Source organism: Hesperophylax consimilis, chromosome 28, assembly GCF_061612785.1.
Source record: "Hesperophylax consimilis isolate HC1 chromosome 28, BYU_Hcon_1.0, whole genome shotgun sequence".
Classification (NCBI taxonomy): Eukaryota; Metazoa; Arthropoda; class Insecta; order Trichoptera; family Limnephilidae; genus Hesperophylax; species Hesperophylax consimilis.
The window spans coordinates 11,012,002-11,029,527 of record NC_142863.1 but is presented as its reverse complement, the minus strand read 5'-3'; positions in this window follow the sequence as shown (position 1 = coordinate 11,029,527).

Sequence of the window (17,526 nt, the reverse complement as noted above, 5' to 3'; positions counted from 1 at the left end):
ATTCTTCATATTAAGTCCGTTCAACATCCAAAAAGGGATTGCTAGGTCTGGCGCCAGTAAGACATAGCATCCTTAATTGGGGTATGTTGTGAGGCTGAAGGTAGTAGGAAGGGGATGGAGGGAAACTCAAAAATATTTGAGTTGTGCCATTTTTTCCTTCCAAACGACAAACTTTCAATTCGGGATCCAAACATAATCTTACATCTTAACAATTTTACTTCAGTATTGTTTTCTACAATTCATTCAAAAATCGATATTACTCGGTGTTGCCAATGTAAGGAAAAGTTTCATGTCCATTTTAATAAAATTCTACATTTTATAGACAAGCTGTACAGTACTTTGTCACTTTTCGTTTTAAATAACAGGAAAACTTCGGTTCTGGGATGTTATTGACAAATTATCAAAGTAGGGCAACTTAATGGGGCCATTAACCATTTTCTTCGATGATTTGAACTCAGAGACAAACATTATAATATATTATGTAACCCTGTAAAGGACGAAATATACTGTACGGTCGATAAAGGAGTCATTTTACTCCATAACTTCGTCCTAACAGGGTCTCAAAATGAGCCATTGAAATATGAACTTTCATAACAGCCTTTAAAATATGCCGACATTGACACGATAAAATTTTTGTTTATTAACAATATCGGTAATTATTTGACAGTTGAAATCGACAATAAAGCCCGTTCGCTCCCTAGATGATAAGCTTGATTACAAGTCAGTGTACTTCGTTAATTTATTCGCGCGGAAATCAAAATGATTGGCAGCCCAATTCATTTGACAGTTAACATCGGCTAAGTTATCGTCCCGTTCACTCCCTACAAGTAGATAAACATGGTCAACGAAAATTTCGCGCAGAAATCTTAATTCTTTGCCTCTTTTAATAAACGGCGACTGATTCGAACTTGAAACATAGTTTCGACAATATTTTGTGCACATTGCATACCATCAGAAATACTCTTTTTTTTGTCTGTGAGTCCTGCGTAACTCTGATTCAACGAATACGAATTTGCTTTGTATTTATGGCGATGCACTACATCGTGTAATATTTTAAATCGAGCCGCTATCAATAACACCCCTTACGTAGATGGCGATAAGGTTTAAATTCCGCCAGTTTTGATTTATGCAAGAAAAAAACATGGCCAAAAAGTGCCTATTATGTTATTTTGTGGATGTTCAGGCATAAATATTTAAATGTTTTTCGATCATTTTATAAATAACTTAATTTGCCACATTATACAATAAAATCATAACCGAAAATGGGTTCGTAAGTAGGAGATTCTGATCTTTTAAGCAGTTTTCATAGGCCTATACATTATTTTTTTCTGGGCTTATAAAAAGATTTATTTAAAAACTACTCGATTATTTCAAAGGCTAAGATGTATTCTACTCGCCGTATTTAATAAAAACATCTGAAACATTTCTAGGCGACCAAATTTTCAAATCAAAAACACATGAATTTAAATTACTACGTAGTGCATAGCCTTAAGTGAAATTTTAAATTGTAGGGAGTTGTGTGAAGAATTCAGACAAGCGATAATTCTCGACAAATTTTAAAACTATAATAAAAATAATATTCTGTTAAAAATACTATGTTATAAGTAGGTACTTTATTTCTAATCGATTTCTCCAAACAAACACAAAGCAGGAAAAAACTACAATTCTGGAGTTTATTAAACCGGAGTTATAATCTTTTGTAGGAAATAAATTCGTAATTATTTGTCCATATCGATGAAGACGATAAAAACAAATTACTTGGAAATGAAATCGAAGTGAAAAGTTTCCAAAATATAGACAAAGACAATGAATCCTTCTGAAATGAAATATAGTGTAGCGTCGTCCGCATACCCTGTTAGAAGATTCGACGAAGAAAATGTGAGAATGCCTTTGTTGTCCAGAAAACGTACTGAATTTTGTATGTAGGAGTTACTTTGTAACAGCGATGAACATTTTATTCTACGAATGTTTGGTTCTATTATTATTTAAAATCATTAATCATTTAGACAGTCCTGACCTGGCAAGTTTATTAATTATCGCGTAACCAATAAATACAACACTTGCCATGCTCAATTTGATGTAGTTGCTTCTCGCACTAATTTTATGTACAATTGTAAAGACAATTCAAAACTAAATACAAAAATTTAAGAAAAACTACAGGCCGCCTCAGAACAGGAAACCCTAGTGAGGAGGACTGTGAAAAAAATACAAAAAATATACTTATATTATACTTTAAACCTACATAATGTACAAATTTTGCTATTGATATTAATAAAAAAAAATTTAAAAAAATTCTTGCTTAGAGAGATTGCATTATGTCGGGAATGAAATATTTAACTTTTGGAACATTACTTCCATAAAGCAAAACCTCATTGGTTTAATAATTATACATTTTTCACTTCACATTGTGAATACTAAACTAACTAACTAACCATCAAGCCGTTTCCCCACAGGAGTAGGCAGAGAACGCGGACCGCCAAACATCTCGGTCTTGGCACACACTTCTTACCTCATTCACATTCATACATTATCTTATATTATTCTGACTCCATGTCTTTCTCGGGCGTCCCCCACTTCAGCTACCATTCAAATTTGCATCATATATTGTCCTTACACTCCTTTCTTTGCTCATTCGCTCTACATGCCCAAACCATCTAAGCGTCCCTTTCTTGATCTTACTCAATACGCTTACATCAGCCTATCATACATGGTTATACCACACATTTGCCTCAGGGATCTCATTTCTACAGCATTCAGTCTAATTTCATCCTATCTCTGCCAGTTCTATGCTTCACTTCCATACATCAGGGTAGGTACCAGCACTCCATTGTAGACTGTTAGCTTCGCTTCTTTGGACATTTTTTCGCTAGCGCTAACTGCATTCTATAATATATAAAACTGTTCACCAAAGTAAAATAAAATTATACCAACATATTTGACAAGGAACATTGAATGATATTATATTGTACCGCGGGGACCAATCCTGACTATTATATATCAAAGATAAGAATGTACCTTTCGAAGCAAAATGCAATTTATAAAACAAACAAAACATGTATTGGAAGTATGAGAAATTCCTTTAGCGGGAAATCTATTTTTGAACCTGTCATTTTGACGGGAGGAAGCATGAAACGAGGTAAGAAATTGCTTTATGCTTCAGTTGTAGAAAGGATTTGCTTGTGTGTAAATGGCCATTCATACAACCAACCAAAGTATATCATTTTTAGTTGTGATCAGAATCTTGTAGAGACCCATGTATCAGGAGATGGGACTTCTGAATACAAGAATTAATCGTAGAACTATATCATTACACCTATGTATATTGCAACCATAGACATTAAAATTAACAGACTTGCCCTATTATGAAATCTGGGTATCATTTCGACGAGCTGGAGGCGAACCACGTGGCCATATTTTGGCACCAGGAAAGTTCTAGAATGATTTGAATAATGACGTCAGTCGTACATTGATGACCGAAGAGCGCACATTAAAATAAAGAAACCGTTCGTAGAGAAGTGAAGTTTGCAAAGGCAAAGATTTGCATCACTGTCCATTGTGAAATTTTTCTGCGCAGGAACTGAATGTTCATTCTTAAACGAATCGCCTGTTACAGCGATGCTAAAAATGAGTGAGGTGTGTAAATTTGTAAGCACATTTGTAAAAGTGTCTAACTAAATAGCGTTACAAAATATTAAAGTATAGAAAAAAGCCAGAATTTTTTTTTACCCGATTTGAGAAGTATTGTTAAGTGTTTTACGCAGCCAGCAATTTGCGCACCATTTAAAAAAAGACTGGAAATTCGCAAACAGATTCTGTTTTTGAGAACCGAATGATGATATTACAATGCGAGTTGCCTGTATACTGTCAGATTCATTTATTAACAAATCACCGAAAGTGGGACGTTCACGCCGCCTCCTGCGCTCCACAAATTTTACTTTGATTGCCTAGTCCAATCATTTGGATGTCTATGATTGCAACGAATTTATTAATATCTCTTGTGGGTACACTACAGTGACCATTTTTCGTATTTAAAACTAAATTAAAATTTCAAAGTTACCCCATTGTCACTCTCACCCTGGGTCGCTTTTAAGTTGGAGAACATATCTGGTGCTTCTCTCGCATTGGAAGAATGGAGAATAGAGATGAAGTTATGACGCTTTCAACGGCCCCGTTATGTGTCGTTACTCGGCCGTTACAAATCCGTTAGAAATCCGTTATACACTCGCACAAGACTATAAAACACAAGGCCTTCGTACAGGGCCGGATCGAGCCCATTAAAGGCACCCCTTTAAATTTTTGAGGCCAAACTATTCTATTCTGTTTATAAACTGCAGAGGGAGAAAGCGCCACAGGTGAAATTTTGTGCGTATTCATGAAATCGATTGGAGAGGAATTGGTCGTTAATTTACATAAAACCTTTCGAATCTTAGGCCTTTAAAAAAAATCAATCAAATTCTACATCTGCTAAAGAAAAAATATATTATTTGAAAATGTTGTTTTGTTGTTATCATTTTCACCAGAAGTAAGATATAATCGAGCTTACTTCGAGCAAAAGGTTTCAAAAGTTCATAAAACATTTCTACGAATGGATCTATTCGGTGCTTTGTCCTCTTTCGTATCCAATAAAGATAAAGTTTTAAATTTTATTACTGCTTAACAACCTAGTGAATATTTTTTAAAATCTTTAGCAAGTACTGGTGAATCCACCCCTAAAGTACTTTTTACGGTACATAATTTTAACAACAGACAAATTATTACAACTTTCCACGGGCTATAAATTACTATTACGGGTTGTATTTTGGTAAACACTCGTGTAGATTTATCGATTTCGAATTTTATCGACATTGAAATATTTTCAGAAAGTGAAAGTGGCTGGCCCGTGGACAACTGCGTACTCCGTCTTGCTGTTAAGTAGTAAGTACCCCGTAGTAAGCGTTCAAAGATGGTTTTAAAGAGAGATATGTAAATAAGAATTTTAGAGGAAGCGCGTTACTATTAAAAAACGATCATAATTCAGCGAAAATGGTGAAAATATTTAATAAAACGGGACTTGTTTGAAATAGAGGAAAAACCTTTCGAGAAATGCTTTATGGAAAAGCAGTAAACTAAAACTTAGTTAACTTAAAATTTTAAACTTAAAATTAAAAATAGTGGATAGGATAGACCTGTCTGGGAATTCTCGCATAGATTTTGCTCTGCAGGTAAAGTGATAATGAATTACAGTCATCTATGCATTAATCAGCTGGATTCATCCGAATTATATTGTTTGACAAAAGAGGGCACCACTATTTATGTTTGGTCGACTTAAGACTAGAGGATTAAAATATTTTTGTCACAATAATGTGGCAGTACTTTTGGAATTACAATGTGCTAATTCAATATTATTCAAAATTCTACTCTCTTGAGAGCTGGTCGTGACAGATTATAATTTCATGGTGCGAATGCAAGTGTTATTGTGTCGATTGCCGTCGAATTTGAAGATTAAGGAATTTGAAGATTAAGGAATCGCTGTTAAACTCAATGCGAGTGATATATTCGGTGAGTCTTCTGTTTTTATGTATTTGGTAGCTGGATTATAATTTGTTACTTTTTCTGCAGAGTGAATTTTGTAATCAACCCATTTTTTCATAGGGAATTAATTATTCCCTGATGGTCTGTGTGACTTACAAGCCAGATCATCACCACTTTAGTTCGATTAAAGATACACTGTAATTTTTTTCATGCCTATTACATATTAAATAATAGAACAAAACGTGTTTTTATTAATTTTTGGAACTTCCTTCGCGATTTTTTTCCATCGAGGGAATTTCATATAATAAACGTTTCGGCATAAGAAATGTACAGATATTATCTTAAAAAATAAAGTATTTGTTTTTTGTAAGTACTTAAAAACTTAAAGAGTTATCGAGAAACTTGCTATCGGTAGAATAAATTAATCCGGCACTGCCTCTGTGAGTGTCGCTATTCGCCTCGGACGATTTCAATAGATCTTGATTCAGTGTCGTAGGGAAGAATTCCCGAGCCGCTGGGTAAATTCCTATCCCGTTTGTACCCCTTCTACACACGCTGTATGAATATTGCCTAAAATAGTAATTTTGTAGTATTTCATTAGAGCGGGTATGCTGTCAAGGCGTATTCACTTTTGCAGTACAAACGTGAAAAAGATACTTTTTAACGCATTTTGCACTTCGCTGTATACGTCAGAACTGTGGGTGGATAACACTGCATCCCAATGGCATAAGCTAAAAGTCGCTTACAATAATGTTTATCGCCAACTATTCCGCCTACCGAGATACTGCAGCGCCACGGAAATGTTCCTGGAGAGATGAGTACACTCTTTCAGAGCGCTTCTCCACCATCACATGGGAAGCTTATGGCGCAGACTACGCCAATCAAGTAACAAAATCATCACTTCCATGGTTGCCTGGATGGAGTCCCCTCTGATGGCACTCTGGAGACGGGAGATGTGCAAATATCCTCCATAAACGGCTGTTCATGCTCATTTTTGTGTTTATATTTTATCTTTTTTCACTTAAATTCCGCTTTTTTGTGCCTATCGTAATCAACTATGTATTATTATTATTTTTCTTACTCTAATTATGTATATTATTTCAAATATGAAATGTATTGCATTGCACTACCCCTGCATACATTCTGGAATAAATTCTTATTATTATTATATTGTCTTTCTTGCCAAGCAATCGCTGATCATTATTGAGAGCTTAGCGAAACGCTCAGAAGGCGAAAATTGTTGAATGAAATACTAGTATTTACTGAATTATTTGGCGGTTAAAAATAAGCCGACGCAGCACAGCGGTTCCGTGCACCTGACCGGCAATCACAAGGTGCGGATTCAATTCCCGTCGGCGGCATTTATTTTTCCTCAGAAATTTTATATTTTGATTTCAGGCTAATTTGTTATCCTTCGTCCTTTGCATAAAACCTTATCTTGTAAACATTTATATACAAAGAGACAGAACTGTCCGGAGTCAGTGTGACCATTCATTTCCACATACCGTCTTTTATTTAAGGTTTGCTATTATTGGGAATTCTTATATCTTGAATATATGCATGGAATAACTCTGCAGAAATATTGCACCCCTTTGGGAAAATGGCATCCTCAATTGGGCCACGTTATGTGTCTGAATGGAGTACGGAGAAGAATGAGACGGAAAAGATAGGGTTGGGAAGTACCCGACTTTCTGGACGTTGAAAATGTTTATCTACACAAGAAAAAAAAGGTTTTGAAAACAAACAAATGTTTTAAAAATATTTAATTATTCTCAGTCAAGTGTGCAGAACAATCTGTCAATGTCAAGTATTATAAACATGTATTTTTTAATTTGAATATTTTAGTTTTAATTCTCTAACTTTAAGCCACGGTCGTAAATATACATGTCATTTTAAGTCACTAGTGTTAAAACAGAAGTTTATGTCAAGTCGTAGGTAAGTCACTCGCTATAAGTCACTTGTAACAATTATATATCTTAGTGGTTAGCCAGTTATATTGATTTTAATTTTAAATTATTTGTGCAGCGTCATTAAGGAGATTTTTTGAAAGTGAAACTTGTAATGATCTGTCCTTTATCAAACTTTTCCTTCTCTTCTTTCTACGATAAATTTTCTTTAAGTCCCATAGGTAACTTTTCCATAAGGCTTTGGTTATGTATATATCCGGGGTAGGAATGTCCTCCCTGCCGTCTTTACAAACCCTTGCCCCTCTCTTTATTACACACTCCTTCAAGGGTGTGCACTAGGGTGGAGTGACGTTGTATGGGACTTTTTTTTTTAAAGATGCCAGTACTGTAATAGCAAAAAAAAGTTGCCTTTATATAACACCTCATTCGTCTAAAAAAATCAACTCAATCGAAACATTCCTTTATTCAACAACCAGCACATTTATATTTAGAAAAAAATTGTATGAAAAAAGTCGCTGAAAACTCTGCCAAGCATTATAAACAAGCGATATTCATAGCAAAAATACAATTTTATTAGGGGTTTTATAGCTAATAAGGTGCATAACACATGTGAAAATAAAAATAAAATTACTGTAGTTTCAAAGCGGGGTCTATTTTGGGTTTTTTGAAGAGGATTATTGATTTTTTATTGTTTTTTTCGTGTTTTTGACAAACATGTTTTTTTATTAAATAAAATACTTTAACAAAGAGAATTTTTTTAAACATTATCGAAGTTTTATAATATTTATCGTGTTTTGAAATGAGATTTGGTGTGAAATTCGGGCATTATATGCCTAGATTTTATTGTCGCCCGAATGAATCCATCTCTTGCTTCAGGCCCAACTGTAGACAACGATGCCTGGGTAACTAATTTGATGCACCTCTCGACTGCTTGAGTGTGGCAGGGAAATCTGGGAAATTCAATACTGTCCTTTTCTTCACCGAAATTATTTATCATTTTGACTAGGTCGTCATTACTGATTTCGGATAGTATCGGTGGCGGTGTAACTTCGCATTCCTGCCAGTTGATAATATCGTAATATTTACTTGCTGAAAAGTTTATTGTTGGAATAATAAAGTCTCTAACAACAGATGGACTCGGACATCTATCTCGCGCCTTTAATATTCGTCTCAAACCCAATTCTCTTACAATAAGGTTGTCATCCATTATCATGGATATTAGCAGATTTTCCGGGTGGCAAAAATAGGCGTTTCTTTGAATTACTGGATTAATTATATCTCGTAGATCGGTGCTCAAATATCGGGTGAGTATTATTATAGTAAAAACATGTAATGCCCCATCTTTACACGACGGGTGCCTCTTTATCTCAAACCATGTCGGAGCATATGCTTTAACAACATATTCAGCAAGAATTTTTAGGTTCACTGAAGGGTTAGTTGTTCAAATATATAATCGAAGTATTGAGTTTGCTGTCGTCAACCAGCGTGAGTGACAAATACTACCTGGATGACGGTTTGCTAAATTTGGTGGGCAGTGACCTGTTGTAACTGCAAAACATATTTCGTACAAGTATTTTTGGTCCGTGCTCATTTTTTTCAATTCCTCTGCGTTGAGTTTGTGCATCTCAAAGGGTATTGGTGAATAATTTATAACGGAGTTTTTAGAGCTGCTTGAAAGAAGTTTTCCAATAGGTCCTGAAAACCCATTAGGTCCTGTTGTAGCACCATCTAAGTGTTGAAACAAGTGACGAAGGGGAAGTTCGTTTGCATGCATCTGACAGATAAACTATTGTAACGGATGACCTAATTCCAATTCCATGAATCTAATAGTTCAATTTTTTTGCCTGTATTGACAGCAGTCCCATCACATCCAATCGCTGATAAATCATTCAAATTAAAACCGTTCATTTTAAAATGGTGTAACATGCTCTTTGCGATATGTCCAACATATTGAGACCCAGGCTCAGATAAAATGGAATAATGTTCTTCTGAAATCGTTCTCCGATGATATCTATCCCCTTTTTTTCCTGAGACAGTGTTTTATCCTTCCTTCCATCGAAATATAGACCTCGAATTTTTGTTGACTCCGACGACATCTGCCATGTTTTTATTAAAGAAGTGCGACACGTTTGTCTAGCTCGCCTGAGTTTGCTCCTATCAATCACCATTTTAGAGTCGTCTTCGGTTACTATGCCAAAATCTTGTAATGTAGCACTTGCAACAGCTGATGCCGACCTGTCTGACAAACCATACTGATCGCAGATTCTGGCCAAAGTGGGGAGTTTTAACATCATACGGGAATTTTCTGGAGGTTGCGAAGAATGTGAAAAAAATTATTGGTTTTCATCAAAAAAGGGTTGACGTGGTTTTGTCGCTGATGCTGTAGATGAGCTGACCTTCGAAGCAAGTTCAGATAAACGAGCTTGCATCCTCATTTTCCGATGTAATTTTTTTGTTGTGTCGGTGTCTATTGCTCCCAGCATCATTTTTCTCGAGGATCTTTGGTCTTGAAGGAATGCTTGTTCTTTGGTGGGTAACTTGCACGTCTTTTCGCAGGAACACATATTCAGATTGTTACATTTGCATGAAGCAATATCGAAAAGTTTATTCATTTTGATTTTATAAGAATTTAACTTAACATAATAATGCACACTTTTATTGGCCAATTTTTAAGTTTTAAGTATTCGTTATAATGATCTTGGATCAGTTTCATCACTCGATTGTGTGAAACAATGGGAATAGAAGCGCGCTTCCAAATTCCTTCAACAATTGCAGATATAACACTTTTTATTTCGAATACTGACGTTTTTTTTGTAGAGTTAAGATTACGCTCATATCGTAAGAACAAATAATGTTTAATCATTTCTGAGACAGTAGGTAACACTTGAGAGTTCATTTCAGTTGGTGCCCCGAATATTGGACATAAAATTTTGCTTCTCGTGTAATTTGCATTCATTTTCACAACATTTATATGTGTTAAAATTTAATCGGACAAGGATTCTAACACGTCTACGGTCAGCGGTACCCGAAACGAAACTAGATGCAAGTCGCATCTAGTTTCTGCGACGAAACAATAGGAGCGAAATTATCCCCCCCACCTCCACAGAGCTCACAAACTCACTAGTTTAACAGCAATTTATGCAGTGTTTTTTTTTTAGTAAAACATTTAATGTTCAATAAGCTAAATGCAATTGAAAGTAATGGATATTATTTTATATTTTTGAGACTGTACTCAGATTTTGGGAAAAAAAGGCTAAATTTACGTTTTTTACGTTACGAAATCGCTAGGTTGTTGAATGAAGACATAAGTTTAGATTTTTTAAAGTATTTTTACGAGAATATGAATGACATGAAGCATCTTTTGGCAGCTATTACAATACCGAAATTTGATTTTTGCAATGTCGCTCCATGCTAGTGTGCACCCTAGTTTGTCTACGTGGTTTACGATCTTGAACGTAATCATTTCACGTGACGGTTCAGTATAAAAAGGCTTCACCGAACGTTGTGTTGGTTTTTTGTTTCTCGGTATATAAACCTAGTTATCTATGTATGTGTGGTATCCCTCGGTTCTTTTGAGATAGAGTGAGTTGAATCCATTACCGCTGTGTTTTAAAGCTATTTCATAAACCTTATTTTCTAAGTCGCCTGCTCCCCAACTAGCTACGTGATTCTATCTTTGAAGGTACACCCACCCTGTCCCACCCCGGTATAGGTGACTTATGGTCACCCCTTCGGAGCTCTCGCATGAATCTAATTTTTTTGAATAAACGGCTCTACAATTTATATAAATGAAGCTAGGCCTTCAAAGTCCCCGCATACGGTGTTATGAAGCGGTATGCAAGCGCTTACAAGTACTAAACTAAGGACAACACAGAAAAATAAACAACAAAACAATCAAGTTCAAGTGTCAGGCAGATAGTTGGTGGAGGGGACCCACACTCCAGTACCTGTAAACACATAAAAGTAAAGTAAACAATAGAGTGACGGGGGAGTTTCGCCGAACCACGACTGGCAGTCCTGTTGAGAAATTGGTGGTGGTTGGGGCGACTGGTGCAGGTCAGGACTTCCACACCCCTTAGCCGACCACCCGGTGGTGCCCTGAAGATAAGTATTGGAAAAAGAGGGATAAAACCCTAAAGAACCTAGGGGAAAGAAGCGTCAGGAGGTCGGAGGCAGGGTGGAGGTTACCCCAGCCCGCACAGTCACCCCTCTGACCACCAACGCTCATCAGGGGTGGCGCAGGTGATTGGCGGAGTCCCCCGGTAAGAAAGAATAATAAGAAGCTCCAGTCGTGCATGCGGGGACGAGGCCCGTTATCCAACCCCTAATGGGGAAAATAAACAAAACAAAACAGACAACGGAGTTGTCTGTTTCTGTTTCTGATTCTATCTATCGTAGGGTAATGTGAGTATAACAAGGTGTTAGATTTTATATGTGTGATAAACATACGATAAATTTATGGTGTTAGTTGTCGTCGCCATCCATGTATATATTTTGGAAGGGGAAGGAGAGGAAAGGAAATGAATTTGTTCAAGCTAAGATTGGCTCCTCCTCTTTACCAAACACAACCGATGGATGATAACTTGAACAAGGCGATCGATATCTGCGTGTCTGGATATCACAACCAGCCGAGTCTCCCCTTGTTCCAAATCGGCAACCGTCACGCCAGAATAAAGAAAACCAGGTCTCCTTACCAATTTCAGAATTGCCCCAACCTCATGCACCTCCAGGAAAATCTACTTTACTGAGTGTAGAAGGGGAAAACCATGACATCCCTTGTCACGAATCTAGTCGTGAAAATGTGACACGTAAGGTCCTAAGTTACGTGCCACCTCCAGAAAACGTTGTAACTTCCTCGTCGTCGGGAATTTACATCCCTTTCTAGGTCAATAACATAGATAACACACGACGATCTTGTCGACATTTAGCCTGCTTCTATCGATAGGTTGTGTGCCTACCCATTCAGCCAATTATCATGTGAGATTTTATTTTATTTTATTTATTTATTGTTTGTTTGTAAATATTACATAATACGATTAATGAACTTAAAATGTCCAACTAGGCGATTGCCCGTTTTAGGACATTCCAATATGATAATGTTTTTACATGTAAATTATAGTAAATTATAGTGTTGACTAGTCTGTTGTTAAAAAAATACATATGTATATTCATATTCTAGAATACTTTCAGTTATATCACGACATATTTTACTATTGTTTAGCTGACATAATAAACTAAAGAAATATTAATAGATAAAAACAAGAAAATGAATTTGAAAATGAAACTGAATTGAAGAAATTCTGTTGGTAAAGTAATACAAATGTATATTCATAATCTAGTATACTTTCAGTTATACCACATATAACTATAGTTATAGTAATAGAGATAGAGATAGAATAGTAATAGAGATATATGTAAGGTTTACTCGAAATGCCAAATTTAGGATGAGGACTGTCTGTATTTTAATATTTGGTTCCAGTAATTATTTTATGAGGTTACTAGCATCCTCGTGTATTAGGTATGGGTAACTTCTACTGAATACCTATCCTCTCAGGTAGGTATAAACGGATAATTGGTTTGATTTTTGCATTTAATTTAAAGAGGCTGCCTACCTCTCGAAAGGTACCTGTTGAGAAAAGTTGTTCGGTTGGTAGTTTTATTTCAGAGATTACCATCTCCCTCTTTTGACTCTAGATTTGTCTTTGTGCATCCCAATTTGTAAATTAGAAAGTCAAACAATAGATGAAAAGTGTTAAATTTTGTTCTGTCTGGTTGCATCCGATCGCTTTCTATTCGGGCGGTCATACGCTATCAAAACTTCTCCTTCGACTGACTGTACACTGCCTAAACTGCCTACTAGCCTAAACGCCTCTATCCCTCATAGTGTTCGCTGTTTCAATTGTACGCCAGTGTTGTGGTAGGTACCCTGTAGATAGGTATTTTTATACTGCGAATTTATATTGGTTGGCCTAATTTGTAATAGGTATTTAATGTTTCGTCGGCGATTCAATACCTACCGCAGGGACAACGTCATGATTTGATTCGTAATGTTTTAAAAGAATAACAGATCGGCAGGTAGGTAAATTCTCGATATGACCCTCGGTCCAAGGCGTTCCCCTAAAACAAAAGTTATCGGCCTACATATGAAAAGGTCGTCGGCCCGTCTCTCGCTCACAGCTGATTGACAGTTCGCCTAGCACATTCCTTTTAATGATAACATTATTTGGGCGGCAGGTGTCGTAAACTTAGTTCCTGTACCTCGGTTGTATCCGTCTTTTAAAAGGGTCCTCTGGAATTTAATAAATAATATAAAAAAACTCACCCAGTCATCTCTCATTCTCAGCGTGAAGCTTACCTGGTTACACTATATAGCTAAATCAGTTTAATTTTCGATCTCCTCCCTATCGGCTTCTTTCCTCATTTTAGCGAAATCCTTGCAATCCTTGCATCTCTCATTCTCAGCGTGAAGCTTACCTGGTTACACTATATAGCTAAATCAGTTTAATTTTCGATCTCCTCCCTATCGGCTTCTTTCCTCATTTTAGCGAAATCCTTGCAATTTGTTCAATTTTGGTCCCCTCCCTACGCCTTTAAAAGGGTAATTAAATAATTCTGTAAATAAGATTGTACCTCCCTTATCTCTGTCAGGATTCGAACCCGAGTTTACGATTTGTTTGATTCTCTGGTTTTCGGTCTCCGTGGATAGAATGCCATCTCGCCAAATCAATTCCTCCCTAGCCCGATTAAAAACTTCCTGCCTTTAAATACGTTCACTCTGTTTTAAAACGCAATCATTATTATTATTATTTTCATGTTTTTAAGACAAGTAATTTAGTTTGAACTACATATTTACGAAATCACGTTTAATTTAACACATTTTATATTATAATCGCGATCGCCCAACTCTTAGCGCCCCTGGGGTGATTTTTCACAAAACGGCGCTCTACAAATTATCCAATTATTCATATCCTCACTGAGTACAACCACTTCCACTTCACACAAACACCGGTTCAATAATATTTCACTTTAATTCAATATTCCACAATACTTTTAACACCATCTGAATTCACTAATTAACTGTAATCTCCCACAACACTTCTGATTTGTATCGATTTCTCGGAGCTGTCAACGTACCCAAGTTCAAAAACCGACTGTCTCATCGATCTCTACTTTTCTTCCTTCCCGTGGGAACATGTTTACTTCAAGCCCGCCTGTCAATAAATCTTATGTTGTTACAACATCTAAAATTTCCTTCCCGATGGACTGAAAACTGATAGACTGAGAATCGAATAAGTATTTTTTTTTTCAAAAGCTGTTGAATCTTAAGATAAGCGAACAGAATTATAATGTCCTTGTTCAAATGTGATGTTGTGTACTATTGTTATATTGTGTAAAATTATTTTTGCTATTTGTGATAATATTATAATAGCTTATATTTATGTAGTTAGTTAGAAAGTGACATATTTATATTCCTTAACTATAAAAAATAATTGTTTAGATAAGTCAAATATTATTATTATTATCATTTGTAGTGACAGATAAGTTTGTACTTGCTTTTATTATTAATTGTTAACTACTAGCAACATGAGAATGCGCGTGTGCACATCCGAATGGTACCAAATATTTTCGGACCTAACCGATCGTAGATCGGAGGGCATCGTTCGCTTGTCGCAGTTCTCAGAATAACTTGGAGACTCACTAAAGCAAGGACATCAGTCATTTACAACAGTCCTGTTGTATATCTTATCGTAAATAAAGCAACTTGCAATCTCGACGAACCGCGTTTTTATTATTGAAGACGCACACGATTCACTACACATAGGAATATCACATTATGAAAATCGGAACTGGATCGCAAAAAGATACCTGTGGAATCCATCGTATGTGGTGTAGAGACTGCACTACATACAATGATGAAAGTACACAAAATGTCAGAGGTGCAAGCAGAGGACATCCGGCAAGAGACTTGCCATATTTTGAAAAGGGCTGAAATACCCCGCCCCAATATCACGAAAGGAGAGTTTACGGCCCTAAAAGAATTACGCGCCAATGAGGAAATCTTGGTTCTGCCAGCCGATAAAGGAAATGCCACTGTCGTGATTAATACGGCAGACTACACAAAAAAGATGGAAGACCTCTTGTGCGATTCAGGCACCTATAAGAAGATTAAAAACAACCCCACCAACAAGATTGACATAAAGACAAGGGAACTAGTGAAAGCTTCTAGCATCAGGAAAGAGGATTGGTCTAAGCTTTTTGTAAAAGCCTCTAGAACTCCTGCCCTGTATGGTCTCCCAAAAATACATAAAAAGGAAATCCCAATGAGACCGATTGTCAGCGCTATTGGCGCTCCTACATACAAACTTTCCCAATACCTCTCAAGATTACTGCAGATGCAAACTGGTAAAACTGAATCGTGGATTAAGGATTCAACAGATCTGATAAGTAAGCTCAAGAAAGTTAAGACTGAGGAAGGAGATATTCTGGTCAGCTTTGACGTCGTGTCACTTTTCACAAATGTGCCTCTAGAAGACTCCATGACAATGCTCAGGGAGATATATGAGGAAGACATTTGCAAACTTTTTGAACACTGCCTCAAAACGGGATACTTTGCGTTTCAGGGTGAACTATTTGAGCAATTGGAGGGAGTTGCGATGGGCAGTCCGTTATCGCCAGTACTAGCCAACTTATTTATGGAGAAGTTTGAAGAAGTGGCACTCGACACAGCTTCGGCTGTCCCTAAAGTATGGTGGCGCTACGTCGACGATGTCTTCGCCATTTCGCCGTAAACATTAATAGAGACGATGGAGCTAAGCTTAATAGTTCTTGGTATCCGGTAATTGACGGATACACCAGAGCTAAACGAAGAAAACCACTTTAAATAAAAAATGATACGTTAATGTTAGCTCAGAGGGTTGGAGCTGGCAACACGGTATCACAACCTCATACTTAAGCTCACATTTTAACACAACCTCAAATAAGACATCTGCCCTGATGATGGACACTGCAATGCTGTCCGAAACGTTGGCTAAAGAAGGAGTTAGCGCAACACGGCATAATACCCCAAAAACAAATAACAAAAAAAAAAAAAATCGGAACTGGTATAATATGCTTTGTGTATTGTGAAAATTATCAAGTAATAAAATAATCTGTTTAAATCCATTCAAGCGATAAAAAACCTACCGTAGGCAGCTTTTTATATTCAAGACTATTATTTTTGTTCTATATTTGAAATGTGTTTCTAAGAAAATATCTCAGTTTTCGTATTTGCAAATCAATTTACATTCCGGAAACAACAAGTAAATAAATAACATTACAATTTCCAAAAATTATACGTTAATAAATAAAATTGTTACCATCTAAGTGTGTAATTTTTAGAGACACGAAAAATTCGCGAAATTTGACATTTTGTCTTTTGTCATTTGACGTTTCTTTGGTTAAAACGGTCTTAAACCAGGCTCAAGACCGGCTTTACCACACAAACGTTGATCCGGCGTGTAAGAATCTAATTAGTAAGATCGTAATGGTTTTAAGACTGTGTTGTAATAAGTATTTCACTGTTCTAAAGTTACGCGCCGCGTAATATTTATGCCACTTTTATAAGTAATGGGTAAAAAGTTGTCTAATTAGTAAGACCGTAATGGTTTTAAGACTGTTTTGTAATAAGTATTTCACTGTTCTAAAGTTACGCACCGCGTAATATTTATGCCGCTTTTATAAGTAATGGGTAAAAAGTTAACATAACTTCACTTTTCTTCCAAATGTCAAAATGCGAATTTTGCCAAAATTCGCTAAAAAATAACGCAATATTTTCTGACCCTCGGTATTGATTTATCTTAAAGACTGGATGAAATCTTAATACATATAATCTGTAGGTTGTAATATTATGTAAGTTCGGAACAAAACATAATGCTGGTAATATCGTCGGTATCTTATCAAAATTATTCGCCAACAGATGCTTGGAATATTTTCGTGTTGCCTGAAGCTATAAATAATGTATACATGTAACGAAATATCTATTTTATGGTGGTGCCTATTTATATAGGGTGTTTAGATTTGTTTGGGCTTGATGAAGTCTTCAATAACAGATGCGTGGTTTTTTTGTTTT